We start from the raw sequence: 19,132 nt of genomic DNA on the forward strand, positions 1-19,132 counted from the left end.
CAATCTTTTGATGCACTTAAACACGCGTTGACCCATGCACCGTTATTGCATCCTCCCAACTACAACCAGGACTACTTCTTATACCTCGCAGCTTCGCATTCCACCATTGGAATGGTGTTAGTTCAAGAAGATGAATTCGGAGCGGAGCATGTGATATATTATCTTAGTAGGACCTTGAATCCCACTGAGCTAAAATATTCGCATGTGGAGAAATTGGCCCTGGCAGCCGTTCAAGCTGTCCAGCGTTTCCGTCACTACATTCTTCTCCGCAAAACTACAGTTATTTCGGATTGCAACCCTATGATTTATATTTTGACAAAACAACTGCTAGGGGGCAAGTACTCTAAATGGATTGTCATCCTGCAAGAGTTCGACTTGGAGTTCGAGAAGTCCAAGTCTAAGAAATCCTTAGTTTTTGCGGAATTGATGTGTGATTTCCCGAGTGCTGACACAGAGACTGTGGCAGAGGAGTCCATTGCGGACGAATCTTTGTTTCTTATCAGTACGTTAGATCCGTGGTACGGGGATATAATCATCTATCTCCAAACCCAAACCTTTCGGCCTGAAGCTTCCAAAGCGGAACGTCGAAAAATTCGGTTTCAATCCCAGCCATACAAAATTATTGGAGATACACTTTATCGCCGGGGGGCAGACTTAGTTTTTCGACGTTGTTTAACTCACGAAGAGGCTGAGAGGGTTTTGAATGATTGTCACTCTGGAGCATGTGGCGGTCATATGTCTGGGTATGCCACAGCTCAGAAGGTGTTGCGCGCTGGCTATTTCTGGCCGTCTATGTTTAAGGATTGTATCATTGCAGTCAGGAAGTGCCACAACTGTCAAGTGTTTGATCGCAAGATGCGCGCTCCACCTGCTCCTCTCCACCCTATAATTGCCGTTGGTCCATTCGCCAAATGGGGTATCGACTTTATTACTTGTAACCCTCACTCGGCCGGGGGGCATGCGTATATCATCCTTGCGGTTGATTATTTTACTAAGTGGGCCGAGGCGATGCCTACATTCGACGCAAGCGGCAAAACAGCTGCAGTTTTCGTATTCAATCATATCATAACTAGGTTTGGTGTCCCACAAGCAATCATTACTGACCATGGGAGCCATTTTCGAAACGTCATGATGACTGAGCTTACAAGCCAGCTTGGTTTGCGCCACGATAGCTCTACTCCTTATTATCCGCAAGCCAACGGTTTGGTTGAGTCTATCAACAAAGTTCTAGTAATCATGATCCGACGAACCATTGGTGTTCATCGGTCGAATTGGCACAACATGTTATTTTCAGCGCTATGGGCATACCGAACCTCAGTGAAAAATTCAACAGGGTTCACTCCTTTCCAGCTAGTTTATGGCTTAGAAGCTGTGTTACCCATTGAATGCGAAATCCCATCACTTCAAATGGCTGTCGAATTACTTCCAGCTACTTCCGAAGAAGAGAAACGTTTATTGTACTTGGCTAAATTAGATGAGACTCGACGTGACGCTACATTGGCAATCGAGACTCACGCGAAACAAATGAAAGCTCAGTATGATAGAAATGTAACCCCTCGAAGTTTTTCGGAAGGAGACCTAGTACTATTATATGATCAAGCTAACGATAAGCTAGGTGCTGGAAAATTCGTTTCCATGTGGCATGGGCCCTACATTGTAAAGCGAAAGCTAGCAAAAGGGGCTTATGAGCTAGTTGACTTTGATGGGGACTCTTTGGGTAAACCCAGAAATGGACTTTACCTAAAGAGGTATTATGCTTAAATGATGGGTATGGAGAAATTTTTAGATAGGTTAGATTTTCTTTCTAGCTAGCAAGTGTGTTAGTTTAGTCAGTGTGCTTAGCTTAGAGAGTGTGGTTTTTCGTCGATTCTGGCTTATCTTGGTTTTACTCTTGATATTGCAGATGTCGACGCCTCTCCAAACATACATTGGATTTGCTGATGGTGCTTGTCGTAGTACACGGAATATCTCTTCCGCAGCTTGGGTTATCTATTCGCCCTCTGACGAGTTAGTTTCTATGCATGGGGTAAGCCTCGGTCAAACAACGAACAACATTGCAGAATACAGTGCAGTGATTGAATTATTATCCGAATCTATTTCATTTGGAATTCGACGTTTGATAGTGAGGTTAGATTCTGAACTTGTTGTATTACAGCTTAATAGAGTTTATGCCATTAGGAATCCTGTGTTATTAAGGTTGTTTTTGAGAGTGCGTCTCTTGGAACGTGAATTTGATTACATTGAATATCAACATATTCCAAGGTCTTTGAATACATTAGCAGATGCAATTGCTTCTCGAATGTTGGACAGACATTTATGATAATCATGCAAGTAAATTTAAAAACATTTCATCACATATGTTAAACAGATAAGCCGGTAATAGTGATATATATAGATAGAAGTGTGTCAAAAATATATACATCGTCTTCGATCATAGGTTGAAAACACCTTATGATCGGCAAAATGATAGTACAAAAAGTCAAAATGTCACATGTGACTACAAAAGTGACTAGTCAATCACTGGTGGTGCTCTCTGTATGACACCACTGCGCGGGCTACCTTACGCAAAAATCTCCTAAACGGTCCAGGGACCGCGACTACGAAGCGCTGAAGCCTGATAGGAATGTCGTCCATAGTAGTCTCAGGTATATCTGCCGTGAGACGCTCTAGATCATGCTCCAACTCAGCTAGTACTTCTGCAGCCGCGTCCTGTGGGGCCGGTACCGGTGCAGCTGGATGTAGTCTATCAAAAGGCCGGAGGTTGGCTGGACGCTGTAGACCAACATCTGCATTTTGAAAATTTTACTGTTAGTTTTGAGACGATATATATGAAAAATAAAAAATACATAATTAGAAAACTTGTGAAAATAAAAGTACCTCTGTCATCCCATTGTTCTCCCGGTGGAAGAACCATGTCCGGATCACCTCTAAAATCCACTCCGGCATACGGAAAATCCTGTATCGAAAAAACCTGGTCCTCTAACCAGTGAAAGTAACTATCTGAGAATCGAACCACTGTTGCACCCTCGTCAGGATGCCGGGCCATCACCGCAACCCATCGTATCAGCTTTGGCTCCCGAGGACCCAAGATATCAACAGTGAGTTGCTGAGGGATCAGCATTGGAACTCTCTCCAAGGCAAAGCTCACGACTAGAGGCCCATATCCAAAAGTCTTTAGTCGTTCGTTCTTTGCCTTGGTCAGTTGGCTCTTCATATGAGCCGACACAGCTTCACACCAGTTGAAAATGGTGCCTTGGTAACAGTCAATTGCCATCCGCATTTGGGATCCGGAAGCAATGTGTAAAGCGGCCGCGCCGCAAATTCTGGTAACCGTGAACGCTATGACTTTGAGTTCAGGCAGAGTGATGTGTTTTATCTCTATGCCTTTTGAATGGTGAGCCCCAGGTGTGCACCACTCGTCGCAGAGACTATCAAGGGATTGGCCACCCGGCCTAGTCCCCGCAAGACTGAGTTGCTCGCCTCTGTTCGGCAAGCCAGTGAGAAAGTATACATCCGAGGGCTCTATCTCGAGCTGGTTCCCTCCTATGTAAAAGCATTGTTCTTGAACGTTCCATCGCTCAACCAGCCATTCCAAGAATCTTACCTGGCCCCTCATGCCCGGTATGGTCCAATACTTGTATAATCCGCATGCTCTTAGGGCATCCAGGGAAGGTTGATGATTTATTGCAGCTTCATCATCCTCTACATGCTCTCTTTCTCTCCAATCTAACATGGTTAATGCCCTGCACATCAGAAATAGTCATTAGAAATTGATTTTGGAATTTTTAGATAGTTTTTTGAGGGGGTTGGGGTTTTGAAATGCGCGTTTCATGGAAGACGCACCCCGACTTTACAGCATAGGGCGCCCAGACGCGGATGACCTGAAGGCGGGCTGTGTCTTCCGACCGTTTTCCTGTATAGGAAAAAGTCGGGGGACGCGGGTCACCCGAAGGGCACCCGCGTCCGCCGAGAGGCGCATTCCAAAACCAAAACCCCCCTAAAAAATGAAACTAAGACCTAGAAATTAATTCTAAACGGATAGAAATGCAGAGTTGGATATGTAAAATACCTGGATAAGACGGCGTTCGATTCCGACGGTCGGATTTTCCGCAGCGACCACGGGAAGTTTCTTGTCAAAAGCTCCTTTTTCAACCTCAACAGTCAAACGGTAAAAATGACATGGTAAAAGGTCTTTTTATAGGTTTTTTGGATGAATTAGTTCATTTTTTACCATGAAAAGATATTTTTCGATGTATTTTTGCCTATTTTAAACAGGTATGAGTAATGTGTTGCTTTTGTGCAGGACAAAGGGATTTCGAGGGAAATTGTCATTTTTCACAAACAAAAATATCAGAGTCATCTTTTAAGCCCTTTTCTGACTCCTAAAACATGAAAAGATCGCCGAGCGTTTCTTTTACACTCGTTAAAACGGAATTAAAAGACGGTCCCCTTTTAGCTCTTTTCTGACCGCAAAATCAGGAAAAGATTGCCGGGTTTTTGTCGTTTCAAACTCGATAAGGAAATAAAACGATGTGTCCTTGATCGCTTTTTACTTTTCAGGTCAACGACACTATTATGAAAGTACTCCTTGGTCGCAAGATCAAGCGGTTCCCCCAGGTATTATTTTATACTTTTTCGGGCTTGAGGGACACAAATGTACGAAAAAGTTCAACGTGGAGTCTCCTTTAGTTTTTTCAGACTCTCTAAAATTGAAAAACGCCGAGTTTCTCCTATACTGGGCTCGTTAAAATTTTACAGTAGAGGACCTGTTCAATTACAAACAGGAACGAACCACTCCTTCCTAGGGTTCGAATTTAAACTAGGTTGGACTCGTCCGAAGGATGAGCTTACAATCAAGCATATGTTATCCTCCTCAAGCTTGTTAAAAATAAAGAGGTACTTGCCAGAAATGGTGGGGGAAAAGAGAGAAGAATGAACCTGTTTCTTACCTTTTGTCTCAAAAGAAACTTTATTACCACTCTTGAACACGACACTTTTTCATTCACCTGGGTTGGGAAATCTTTTACCTCACAGTTGATCAAACCACTTTGAAAGTCTTTAACCGGGTTCCGGGGATTAACTTTGAGTTATTCGTCACCAAGCCATCTGTCGTGTCGTTATGTGTTCAAGAGGTCTGCAAGCAAAACTTTCATCTGCAAAATACTTGTCATCCATTTGACCATCCCTGAGTCAGTCCTTACAGCAACATTTCTTCAACTTGAACAATGATTTCGTGTTGCGGGCTTGCCTGCAACGGGTCGCTTTCTATCGACATCGACACATTATCTAGAAAGATGACTTAGGAATCGACAGTACCTTGAAGTCTGCATGCATCAATGGCAGGTTTCTCGCCTTTGACGTCAGTTTGCATCATTGACTTTCGATCAAAGGATTCCGTGAAGTGTTCGACATCAAAACATCTATTCACATTTCACGGGTTGTGCTTGGTACTTTGAGAACCATTGACATTACTGGTGGTCTCTCTCACGCTTGTTAACAGTTTACATCATCGACTGGTAATCAAGTGGTTTCTAACATGTTCGACATCAAATCATTTAATCACATGGCTAGAATCGTACCAATTCGGGAAGTAGAAGTGAAGACCCTGGATCTAGTTTCTACCATCCAGGCTGCGAGGAGTTTTGTATTCATTATCTATGTAGACTAATCATAAACAGATGGCTGCGTCCATACTGTGTCTACAAAAGTCTATAAAATGATGTACTGCAAGATCATTCCTGTATCAGAGTAGTTAGTCCATTAGTTAAAGTTTTGAATCTGAGTATGGGAATGCCTACCTCAGTGATGATATAATCTTATACATGTATTTTGTGTTGAAAATGGCAGGTTCCAACCAGGTCATCCACAAGACAATCCTTGAAATGATAAAGCGCTTCACCCTTCCTAGAATACAAAACCCTAATCTATTCCAGGCTTCGCACTTTAGGGGGCAATCTGTTACACTAAAAAATGTCACCATGACTACTTACAGTTAGTATGGCTCAAATCAACAGTCATGCTACCCTCTTAGGCAAGTCTTATGCCTCTGCTATCCATCTCAAACTCAAAGAAGAGAGAAAGTCTTGTAAAAAATGTGTTTATCTCTGGGGTCGCAGGTTCTCTCTAGCCTTACCTGCGGGGACGCTCACAATGTTCACAAAGACTGCGTCCTTGGACGCTCTGTATGTTAAGGGACAGGTGCGTCCTTCTGTAAAAGGCAAAATGCACAAGTTTCATCTTAAAAAAGTTACTTGTGGTTACTTCTAGAACTTTCTAGAGGTCGGTTTGATGAAATGGATGCGCCTCCGTTGGTTCATGTATCCCTATTAAGGAGGAACTTATCCCATCAATAAGGGAGCTATCCCACCCAAAGAGGGGGATTATCCCATTGATGGTGGACCTGAATAACCTCTTTACAACACTATAAATAAAGGCATTGAGCCAGAGGGAGGAGAGGTTGGAGCTATACATTTTCTTTGGGTAAATGCTGCAGGAATTAGGACTCCCATTTAGAACCTTGTGAGGAGAGATTGTCTTTGCTTGATTCTACTTGGAAGTGGGTGAGTTTTGTCAAAGTAGAGGAAAACCCTTGATGGACCCTGGGAGTGTCGTGGCGGAAAAATTCGTTTGTGCGGACACAACTGACCTCCCTAGGAGTATAAACTCTCTAGCGACAAACAAGACAAAATGGAGTGATCTTTCTCTAAATATACCTTTTAAAACATGAAAACTACAAGTGTTTAGGCTTACCTTATTCCAAAACGCGGTTGTTGTAGTCCGTTCTTGCCGATCCGGATGAGCTCCTCCTTCAAGTCAATTCCTGCAACCACAAACAATCAAACAATTACCAAGCACTTGCATTTCATATAATAAAACATATATTTAACATGCAGACCAAGGAACACATGAAATAACTCATTAACACAAGCTATTGAGAAAAATAAACCAGTTTGTATTAATAACGAAACAAAGAAACTCTTACAACCTGGCCTTGGTGTTGTGCAAGTTCCTCCCAGGGTCCATCAAGGGTTTTCCTCTACTTTGACAAAGCTCACCCACTTCCAAGTAGAATCAAGCAAAGACAATCTCTCCTCACAAGGTTCTAAATGGGAGTCCTAATTCCTGCAGCATTTACCCAAAGAAAATGTATAGTTCCAACCTCTCCTCCCTCTGGCTCAATGTCTTTATTTATAGTGCTGTAAAGAGGTTATTCAGGTCCACCATCAATGGGATAATCCCCCTCTTTGGGTGGGATAGCTCCCTTATTGATGGGATAAGTTCCCCCTTAATAGAGATACATGAACCAACTGGAGGCGCATCCAAATCATCAAACCGACCTCTAGAAAGTTCTAGAAGTAACCACAAGTAACTTTTTTAAGATGAAACTCGCGCATTTTGCCTTTTACAGAAGGACGCACCTGTCCCTTAACATACAGAGCGTCCAAGGACGCACCTTTTGTGAACATGGTCAGCGTCCCCGCAGGTAAGGCTAGAGAGAACCTGCGACCCCAGAGATAAACATATTTTTGACAAGACTTTCTCTCTTCTTTGAGTTTGAGATGGATAACAGAGGCATAAGACTTGCCTAAGAGGGTAGCATGACTGTTGATTTGAGCCATACTAACTGTAAGTGGTCATGGTGACATTTTTTAGTGTAACAGATTGCCCCCTAAAGTGCGAAGCCTGGAATAGATTTAGGGTTTTGTAATTCTAGGAAGGGTGAAGCGCTTTATCATTTCAAGGATTGTCTTGTGGATGGCCTGGTTGGAACCTGCAATTTTCAACACAAAATACATGGATAAGATTATATCATCACTGAGGTAGGCATTCCCATACTCAGATTCAAAACTTTAACTAATGGACTAACTATTCTGATACAGGAATGATCTTGCAGTACATCATTTTTATAGACTTTTGTAGACACAGTATGGACGCAGCCATCTGTTTATGATTAGTCTACATAGATAATGAATACAAAACTCCTCGCAGCCTGGATGGTAGAAACTAGATCCAGGGTCTTCACTTCTACTTCCCGAATTGGTACGATTCTAGCCATGTGATTAAATGATTCGATGTCGAACATGTTAGAAACCACTTGATTACCAGTCGATGATGTAAACTGTTAACAAGCGTGAGAGAAACCACCAGTAATGTCAATGGTTCTCAAAGTACCAAGCACAACCCGTGAAATGTGAATAGATGTTTTGATGTCGAACACTTCACGGAATCCTTTGATCGAAAGTCAATGATGTAAACTGACGTCAAAGGCGAGAAACCTGCCATTGATGCATGCAGACTTCAAGGTGCTGTCGATTCCTAAGTCATCTTTCTAGATAATGTGTCGATGTCGATAGAAAGCGACCCGTTGCAGGCAAGCCCGCAACACGAAATCATTGTTCAAGTTGAAGAAATGTTGCTGTAAGGACTGACTCAGGGATGGTCAAATGGATGACAAGTATTTTGCAGATGAAAGTTTTTGCTTGCAGACCTCTTGAACACATAACGACACGACAGATGGCTTGGTGACGAATAACTCAAAGTTAATCCCCGAAACCCGGTTAAAGACTTTCAAAGTGGTTTGGTCAACTGTGAGGTAAAAGATTTCCCAACCCAGGTGAATGAAAAGTGTCGTGTTCAAGAGTGGTAATAAAGTTTCTTTTGAGACAAAAGGTAACAAATAGGCTCATTCTTCTCTCTTTTCCCCACCATTTCTGGCAAGTACCTCTTTATTTTTAACAAGCTTGAGGAGGATAACATATGCTTGATTATAAGCTCATCCTTCGGACGAGTCCAACCTAGTTTAAATTCGAACCCTAGGAAGGAGTGGTTCGTTCCTGTTTGTAATTGAACAGGTCCTTTACTGTAAAAGTTTAACGAGCCCAGTATAGGAGAAACTCGGCGTTTTTCAATTTTAGAGAGTCTGAAAAACTTAAGGAAACTCCACGTTGAACTTTTTCGTAAATTTGTGTCCCTCAAGCCCGAAAAAGTATAAAATAATACCTGGGGGAACCGCTTGATCTTGCGACCAAGGAGTACTTTCATAATAGTGTCGTCGACCTGAAAAGTAAAAAGCGATCAAGGACACGTCGTTTTATTTCCTTATCGAGTTTGAAACGACAAAAACCCGGCAATCTTTTCCTGATTTTACGGTCAGAAAAGAGCTAAAAGGGGACCGTCTTTTAATTCCGTTTTAACGAGTGTAAAAGAAACGCTCGGCGATCTTTTCATGTTTTAGGAGTCAGAAAAGGGCTTAAAAGATGACTCTGATATTTTATTTGTGAAAAAATTACAATTTCCCTCGAAATCCCTTTGTCCTGCACAAAAGCGACACATTACTCATACCTGTTTAAAATAGGCAAAAATACATCGAAAAACATCTTTTCATGGTAAAAAATGAACTAATTCATCCAAAAAACCTATAAAAAGACCTTTTACCATGTCATTTTTACCGTTTGACTTTGGAGGTTGAAAAAGGAGCTTTTGACAAGAAACTTCCCGTGGTCGCTGCGGAAAATCTGACCGTCGGAATCGAACGCCGTCTCATCCAGGTATTTTACACATCCTACTCTGCATTTCTATCCGTTTAGAATTAATTTTTAGGTCTTAGTTTCATTTTTTGGGGGGGTTTTGGTTTTGGAATGCGCCTCTCGGCGGACGCAGGTGCCCTTCGGGTGACCTGCGTCCCCCGACTTTTTCTCATACGGGAAAACGGTCGGAAGACGCAGCCCGCCTTCAGGCCAGCTGCGTCCGGGCGCCCTGTGCTACAAAGCCGGGGTGCGTCTTCCGAGAAGTGCGCATTTCAAAACCCCAACTCCCTCAAAAAACCACCAAAAATTCCCAAATCAATTTCTAATTGCTATTTTTGATATGCAGGGCATTAATCATGTTAGACTGGAGAGAAAGAGAGCATGTAGAGGAAGATGAAGCTGCAATAAATCACCAACCTTCTCTGGATGCCCTAAGAGCATGCGGATTATACAAATATTGGACCATACCGGGCATGAGGGGCCAGGTAAGATTCTTGGAATGGCTGGTTGAGCGATGGAACGTTCAAGAACAATGCTTTTACATAGGAGGGCACCAGCTCGAGATAGAGCCCTCGGATGTATACTTTCTCACTGGCTTGCCGAACAGAGGTGAGCAACTCAGTCTTGCGGGGACTAGGCCGGGTGGCCAATCCCTTGATAGTCTCCGCGAGGATTGGTGCACACGTGGGGCTCACCATTCAAAAGGCATAGAGATAAAACACATCACTCTACCGGAACTCAAAGTCATAGCGTTCACGGTTACCAGAATTTGCGGCGCGGCCGCTTTACACATTGCTTCCGGATCCCAAATGCGGATGGCAATTGACTGTTACCAAGGCACCATTTTCAACTGGTGTGAAGCTGTGTCGGCTCATATGAAGAGCCAACTGACCAAGGCAAAGAACGGACGACTAAAGACTTTTGGATATGGGCCTATAGTCGTGAGCTTTGCCTTGGAGAGAGTTCCAATGTTGATCCCTCAGCAACTCACTGTTGATATCTTGGGTCCTCGGCAGCCAAAGCTGATACGATGGGTTGCGGTGATGGCCCGGCATCCTGACGAGGGTGCGACAGTGGTTCGATTCTCAGATAGTTATTTTCACTGGTTAGAGGACCAGGTTTTTTTCGATACAGGACTTTCCGTATGCCGGAATGGATTTCAGAGGTGATCCGGACATGGTTCTTCCACAGGGAGAACAATGGGACGACAGAGGTACTTTTATTTTCACAAGTTTTCTAATTATGTATTTTTTATTTTTCATATATATCGTCTCAAAACTAACAGTAAAACTTTTCAAAATGCAGATGTTGGTCCACAGCGTCCAGCCAACCTCCGGCCTTTTGATAGACTACATCCAGCTGCACCGGTACCGGCCCCACAGGACGCGGCTGCAGACGTACTAGCTGAGTTGGAGCATGATCTAGAGCGTCTCACGGCAGATATACCTGAGACTACTATGGACGACATTCCTATCAGGCTTCAGCGTTTTGTAGTCGCGGTCCCTGGACCGTTTAGGAGATTTTTGCGTAAGGTAGCCCGCGCAGTGGTGTCATACAGAGAGCACCACCAGTGATTGACTAGTCACTTTTGTAGTCACATGTGACATTTTGACTTTTTGTACTATCATTTTGCCGATCATAAGGTGTTTTCAACCTATGATCGAAGACGATGTATATATTTTTTGACACACTTCTATCTATATATATCACTATTACCGGCTTATCTTGTTTAACATATGTGATGAAATGTTTTTAAATTTACTTGCATGATTATCGTAAATGTCTGTCCAACATTCGAGAAGCAATTGCATCTGCTAATGTATTCAAAGACCTTGGAATATGTTGATATTCAATGTAATCAAATTCACGTTCCAAGAGACGCACTCTCAAAAACAACCTTAATAACACAGGATTCCTAATGGCATAAACTCTATTAAGCTGTAATACAACAAGTTCAGAATCTAACCTCACTGTCAAACGTCGAATTCCAAATGAAATAGATTCGGATAATAATTCAATCACTGCACTGTATTCTGCAATGTTGTTCGTTGTTTGACCGAGGCTTACCCCATGCATAGAAACTAACTCGTCAGAGGGCGAATAGATAACCCAAGCTGCGGAAGAGATGTTCCGTGTACTACGACAAGCACCATCAGCAAATCCAATATATGTTTGGAGAGGCGTCGACATCTGCAATATCAAGAGTAAAACCAAGATAAGCCAGAATAACGACGAAAAACCACACTCTCTAAGCTAAGCACACTGACTAAACTAACACACTCGCTAGCTAGAAAGAAAATCTAACCTATCTAAAAATTTCTCCATTCCCATCATTTAAGCATAATACCTCTTTAGGTAAAGTCCATTTCTGGGTTTACCCAAAGAGTCCCCATCAAAGTCAACTAGCTCATAAGCCCCTTTTGCTAGCTTTCGCTTTACAATGTAGGGCCCATGCCACATGGGAACGAATTTTCCGGCACCTAGCTTATCGTTAGCTTGATCATATAATAGTACTAGGTCTCCTTCCGAAAAACTTCGAGGGGTTACATTTCTATCATACTGAGCTTTCATTCGTTTCGCGTGAGTCTCGATTGCCAATGTAGCGTCACGTCGAGTCTCATCTAATTTAGCCAAGTACAATAAACGTGTCTCCTCTTCGGAAGTAGCTGGAAGTAATTCGACAGCCATTTGAAGTGATGGGATTTCGCATTCAATGGGTAACACAGCTTCTAAGCCATAAACTAGCTGGAAAGGAGTGAACCCTGTTGAATTTTTCACTGAGGTTCGGTATGCCCATAGCGCTGAAAATAACATGTTGTGCCAATTCGACCGATGAACACCAATGGTTCGTCGGATCATGGTAACTAGAACTTTGTTGATAGACTCAACCAAACCGTTGGCTTGCGGATAATAAGGAGTAGAGCTATCGTGGCGCAAACCAAGCTGGCTTGTAAGCTCAGTCATCATGACATTTCGAAAATGGCTCCCATGGTCAGTAATGATTGCTTGTGGGACACCAAACCTAGTTATGATATGATTGAATACGAAAACTGCAGCTGTTTTGCCGCTTGCGTCGAATGTAGGCATCGCCTCGGCCCACTTAGTAAAATAATCAACCGCAAGGATGATATACGCATGCCCCCCGGCCGAGTGAGGGTTACAAGTAATAAAGTCGATACCCCATTTGGCGAATGGACCAACGGCAATTATAGGGTGGAGAGGAGCAGGTGGAGCGCGCATCTTGCGATCAAACACTTGACAGTTGTGGCACTTCCTGACTGCAATGATACAATCTTTAAACATAGACGGCCAGAAATAACCAGCGCGCAACACCTTCTGAGCTGTGGCATACCCAGACATATGACCGCCACATGCTCCAGAGTGACAATCATTCAAAACTCTCTCAGCCTCTTCGTGAGTTAAACAACGTCGAAAAACTAAGTCTGCCCCCCGGCGATAAAGTGTATCTCCAATAATTTTGTATGGCTGGGATTGAAACCGAATTTTTCGACGTTCCGCTTTGGAAGCTTCAGGCCGAAAGGTTTGGGTTTGGAGATAAATGATTATATCCCCGTACCACGGATCTACAGTACTAATAAGAAACAAAGATTCGTCCGCAATGGACTCCTCTGCCACAGTCTCTGTGTCAGCACTCGGGAAATCACACATCAATTCCGCAAAAACTAAGGATTTCTTAGACTTGGACTTCTCGAACTCCAAGTCGAACTCTTGCAGGATAACAATCCATTTAGAGTACTTGCCCCCTAGCAGTTGTTTTGTCAAAATATAAATCATAGGGTTGCAATCCGAAATAACTGTAGTTTTGCGGAGAAGAATGTAGTGACGGAAACGCTGGACAGCTTGAACGGCTGCCAGGGCCAATTTCTCCACATGCGAATATTTTAGCTCAGTTGGATTCAAGGTCCTACTAAGATAATATATCACATGCTCCGCTCCGAATTCATCTTCTTGAACTAACACCATTCCAATGGTGGAATGCGAAGCTGCGAGGTATAAGAAGTAGTCTTGGTTGTAGTTGGGAGGATGCAATAACGGTGCATGGGTCAACGCGTGTTTAAGTGCATCAAAAGATTGTTGGGCAATCTCGTCCCAAAAGAATTGTGCGTTCTGTTTCAACAACCGTGTAAAACCTTTAGTGACCTCGGCGTAGTTTGGGATGAATCGGCGTAAAAAGTTCGCTTTCCCTTGCAAACTTTGGAGTTGGCGCAAACTCGAAGGAGGAGGCAATTTGATGATAGCCTCGACTTTCGAGGGATCGACGCGAATGCCGGCTTTTGAAACAACAAATCCCAGCAATCGACCTGTTTCTATACAGAAAACACACTTGTGGGGATTCAACCGAATTCGATAATGCCTACACCTCATAAAGATTGCTCGTAGGTGGACAAGGTGATCAGCTCGATGTAAAGAATGAGCAGGCAAATCATCGAGATAGGGTTGCACAATGTGCTTGATATCATGAAATGCATAAGACATCGCCCGTTGAAAAGTGGCCCCGGCATTCTTAAGCCCAAAAGGTAACTTGCAATAAGCAAATGTCCCCCATGGACAAATGAATGCCGTTTTTGGTTGGTCGGCAGGTAGAATATTGATTTGATTATAGCCCGAGAAACCATCCATGAAGGAAAACATTTCACTTCCGGCACAATCATCAATAATTTGATCGATATAAGGCGTAGGATAGTTGTCTTTTGGACAAGCTCGATTTATATCCCTATAGTCGATACAGATTCTTATTGTTCCTTGTTTCTTGTTGACCGGAACAATATTCGATACCCAATCCGTTAACGGGATCGGATAAATGAAACCTGCTTTCAACAGCTTTTCGACTTCTGCTTTAATCGCAGCCGCTTTTCGAGGGTGAATTTGACGCAACCGTTGCCGGACGGGTTTAGCATCCGGGTAGGTCTTTATTTCATGAATAACAATGGCAGGATCAATTCCTGGCATTTCCTCGTAAGACCAGGCAAACACGTCGCGGAATTCTTGGAATAGGGCCTTGTAAGTTTGGATTTCTTCTTCAGTACATGCGGCACCTATATGAATGTTTTCCTCGATTCCGGGCTTCACTGAAATATCAATGGGAATAGTACGAGAAATATTCCCTAAATTCAACTCTGAATCAGAATGTTTCGTTGGATCCTGAGCGTCTTTGACATATTCAGCGGTAAAGATAGATGAAAAATCATTTTCAAATGCATCATCCTTAGGTAAAAACGAAGATCTGTGATGGAGATCTTCCCATGGTAGATCGTCTACACTTAGGATTTCGCGAAGTTGTTCGTCAGATGACACGACTTCGGGAAACGTTATCCGTTCTAAGGGTGAGGTGAAAAGTGACTCTTCACTGACCACATTCATTTGGTCGACTTCGGTTGAATGAAAGTCAGTAAAAGACATGAGAGCTTCATAAGCAATTTCATATGGACTCAAAGGCATAACATCACCGAGTGAGTCTATCTCAGAGTCAGATGGGACGAACCAAGGATCGTCATAAATAATGTTTTCTGATGTAATCATATGAATGGTTGCAAACGAAGGATCTGCGCTGAGTGGAGGGAGAGGAAAAGTTCCCAGTAAACCTACACCAACATCCCTATAAGGGATTGTCGTTTTACCAACATGCTGGATACTCTCTGAAGAGGCTGGGTCGGATGAAAAGTATGTCAGCTGATCAATAGTCACGATCTTACCGTTATGTGGAAACTTAATTACTCTGAAGACCGATGAAACGACCGCTGTCATAGCATATGACCAACTTCGACCCAAAAGAAGGTTGTAGTCTAGAGGGGCATCAACCACTTCCACATCCAGACTAACGGTTTTACCTTCAACCCCTATAGGCAATTCTTGTAGAATACCAAACGGACGGAACCCACGGCCATCAAAGGCCTTAAGGATGGTGGGGGATTGGTTCAACGAAGGAGAACCAAGCGATCTCCAACATTGAATCGACATAATACACGTAGAAGCTCCCTCATCAATCACAGTCCGATGAATAGGCCTGTTTTTGACTATCACTGGAATTTGGAAAGCCATTTGATGGGGGAGACGTGGTGTACTATTTTCTAGATCAAAGATCATTAGGTTCGGGTCCTGAACATCGACAGCTCCGATAGCCGACAAAAGCAATTTCCGTTGTGCTGGACATGATTGCAGCACTTCGAGTGCCGACATTGCTGAAGGTGAAACAGCTAAGTCCTCAACAATGTTGTAATTCTGGGCTGCTCTCGCATGTGGATTGAAAGCAGACCTTCGAAGTACACCCTTGGCGGGCGGCTTAATTACTAAGTCTGGGTTAGGTTTTTCGATCTGTAGTGGATCGGAACCAGGAGCTGAGGTTGATGGGTTAGAGTGAGAAGATTCTGCTTCTTTGCCATCAACAGGAGCCTTACTACCATAATCTTGCGATCGAGTCGCAATCCTCACATGAGACATCATCAAAATGGGTTCTTCACTGGCATTCGAAGAAGAACCTATCATCTTATTCTCCTGCTCTGGAAATGGATTCTTTAACACAGCAGGAGTGGGAGAACCTTTGACTATTTTAACAACCTCGGCCCGATGAGGGCAATCTCTCGTAAAATGATCCTCTTCACAAATAAGACAAGGATATCGAGGTTTGCGTTTTTCGTCATTGGTTTCCGACTTTTCAGTTTTCTCCTTTGGAGCCTTGTCTGCTTTAGCCTTCTTCTTTCCTTTCTTCTTTCCACCGTTTTTTGATTTGGCCGTAGATGACTCTACAGCGTGAATGTCGGCGGTAAGTTCAGGAGGAGAAGACTCTCCTGTCGGAGAATCTGGCAAAGTGATTATTGGAGTATTGGAGGCCTTGGAAGACTTCTTCTTATTCTTCGTAGTCACGATACCAATCATACCATCAGCGGCATGAGATCCCGAAGGAGCAGCAGCGATTTGATTCGACTTTGGAAGATCCGGAATCTTCTCGTGTAACGTACCCGACTGAGTGTAAACTAAGTCAAGGTATTGTGCTTGAGCAATGACTTGCTCCTCAGTAACTACTCCGGCCTTAGCGACATCTTCAGTAATCTTCGGTAATAATGATTTGACAAACCATTCAGCTAAGATTTGGTCCGGGATAAAAACTTTCACTAATCGCCTTCGACGTCTCCACTCATGAATGTGATCAGAAATATACGTGGACGTCGATTGTTTTAGTGAAGTTAATAACTCCGTGCCGTTATCGTATCTGACCGGCAACTGAAAGTGAGTTAAGAACGAGGTAGCTAACTGGCTAAAGTTGTAAAAAGAGGCCCGTGGTAACTCAATGTACCACTTGGCCGCGAGACCAATGAGTGTACGCTGGAAAAGACGTAAGCGGATGGAATCATCTGAGATAGAATTCGAAGCACACCAGAGGTGGTAAGTCATCACATGATTGGACGGATCCTCTCCAGACTTACCTTCGAACTTGGGTATATCACTGGGCAACTTATTTGGCATTGGCGGCCAGAACTGAAGATATTGAATTGGATCGTTCGTTAGGCGCGTCAAGTCGGGTAAATCTAAAGTTGCAATAAACGGTAACTGCCGGTTAGGATCTCTAAAACTCTGGGTCACAATACCAGCCCCAGGAGGAGGATATCCAGGATAACTAGGAACAGGAGTCGCATTTGGGATATTATATCCTCCTGGAAAACCAGGATTAACCGGACCGTACTGGGGTTGTTGAGGTTGTTGATAAGTGTACCCAGGATACGGTTGATACTGGTAAACCGGTTGTTGGACAGCTTGCCCAGGTTGGTACTGTCCCTGGTACGGAGGTTGAACAAATTGAGGTTGAGTAGTTACAACCGTACTTATACCAGGCTGACCTACAGGCATCTGGACCGTGGTTTGAATCGTAGATCCAGACAGTGGTAAAGATGTCTGAGGTGCGGTAACAGGGACAGTAGAAACTGGAGCCGTCGATACTCCAGAAGTAAGTATGGTAGATGTAGCGGTAGTTGCAGCAGCCGTTTGAGATGGAGTACTAGGTGCAATTGCCGGCTGAGTAACTACCGAAGCTACAGAAGCTTGAACATTGGGCTGGACAGGTTGCGGTTGCTGGGTTGGACCAGAAACTACGGGTTGTCCAGCTTGAGGAAGCATCTGTACACTTGGCTGCAACACCTGTTGACCCTGTGAGGGATCCCACACTAACATTCCAGGGTACTGACCCGCAACAGGTTGAGGGTACTGAGATCCATAACCAGATTGAGGGTAGGATTGATAATTGTAAGGTGCAGTTCCCATACTTGGAACATATGACTGACCTTGAGGCGGTTGATAACCTTGACTTGAGTATTGACCTTGAGGTTGATAACCTTGAGGTAAATACTGATACTGGGGTTGACCTTGACCTTGAGGTTGGTACCCTTGAGGTTGATAACTTTGAGGTTGATACCCTTGAGGTTGCCATCCTTGAGGTTGCCATCCTTGAGGTTGATATTGATACTGAGGTTGACCTTGGGGTACATATTGAGGTTGAGGTTGACCTTGAGGTAAGTATTGCACCATAGGTACATACTGACTTTGAGGTTGCCCCCCAGACACAATTTGTGTACCTTGAGGTTGCCCCCCAGGCGTTAACTGCGGTTGCCCCCCAGGCGGTAATTGGCCACCTTGAGGTTGGGAAACGGGAACTGAACCTGACATCATGTAAATGTCTCCTACACCCAATGGTATATTACCACTGTTTCCAGCAAATAACCCATGATCAATGGGTTGAGGAGATGCCCCCGCAAAGGTACCAGAAAGTGACTGATACCCAGTGGGGACAGAAGGACCGCCGTGTAAAAAAGATTCAGGACTTTGTGTAAACACGGACGACTGACCAGACATATTTACGGGAGTATGAATACCTCCGGGTGGAAAAGGAGTACGAGGTGTGGAAAAACCGACTGAGTTGTCTAAAAAATTGGTTAACGCAAGGTACCAAGAAGTACTTCTAGGAGGACTGTAAAAGATGGATTCACGCTCCCTTAGATCAATAGTAAGTTGACCTTCAAGGTGAGAGACACCTATATCTTCTTCTGGAGCAAGTTCTTCTATAGCAATCAAACCAGAAGGTAGATTTTCGGTGATAATTCTTTCTATTCTCGGTGAATCAGGGACACTAGAAGTTGGAGTAACAGGTTCGGAAATTTCAGGTTCTTCGCCTGTTTCACTGGCAGATGAAAAACTACCAGCAAGCTCGGAAACTGTAACAGTTTCGGGATTGTAACCTGTTTCTAAACTTTGGTAATCTGGATGGACTACCAAGGAAGATTCTCCTTCTTCAGGTGAACCTACTCTACTGTCACTAGGAGGAGTTACAAGGACCTTTAACCCTTCTAAATTACCCGGGTCGTCTCGAGGAGGGGATCCCCTAAGTCTACGGGATCTTCTCAACAATTCGGCCACAAAAACAACTTCAGGAGACTGGCCCCGAAGTCTACGGGACTGTCTCGGTAATTCCGCCACAATTAAAGATTTTTAACTACAACACACGAAAACAAAGTAAAAAATTTCAAATCAAACCACCTAAAGTCTTCTAAAGAAGCAAACAAATTTGAAGCACACGCCTAAATAATCTAGAGCGTCAA

Source organism: Pinus tabuliformis, chromosome 3_1, assembly GCF_031772625.1.
Source record: "Pinus tabuliformis cultivar Carrire ecotype Pingquan chromosome 3_1, CPIR1, whole genome shotgun sequence".
NCBI classification, from domain to species: domain Eukaryota; kingdom Viridiplantae; phylum Streptophyta; class Pinopsida; order Pinales; family Pinaceae; genus Pinus; species Pinus tabuliformis.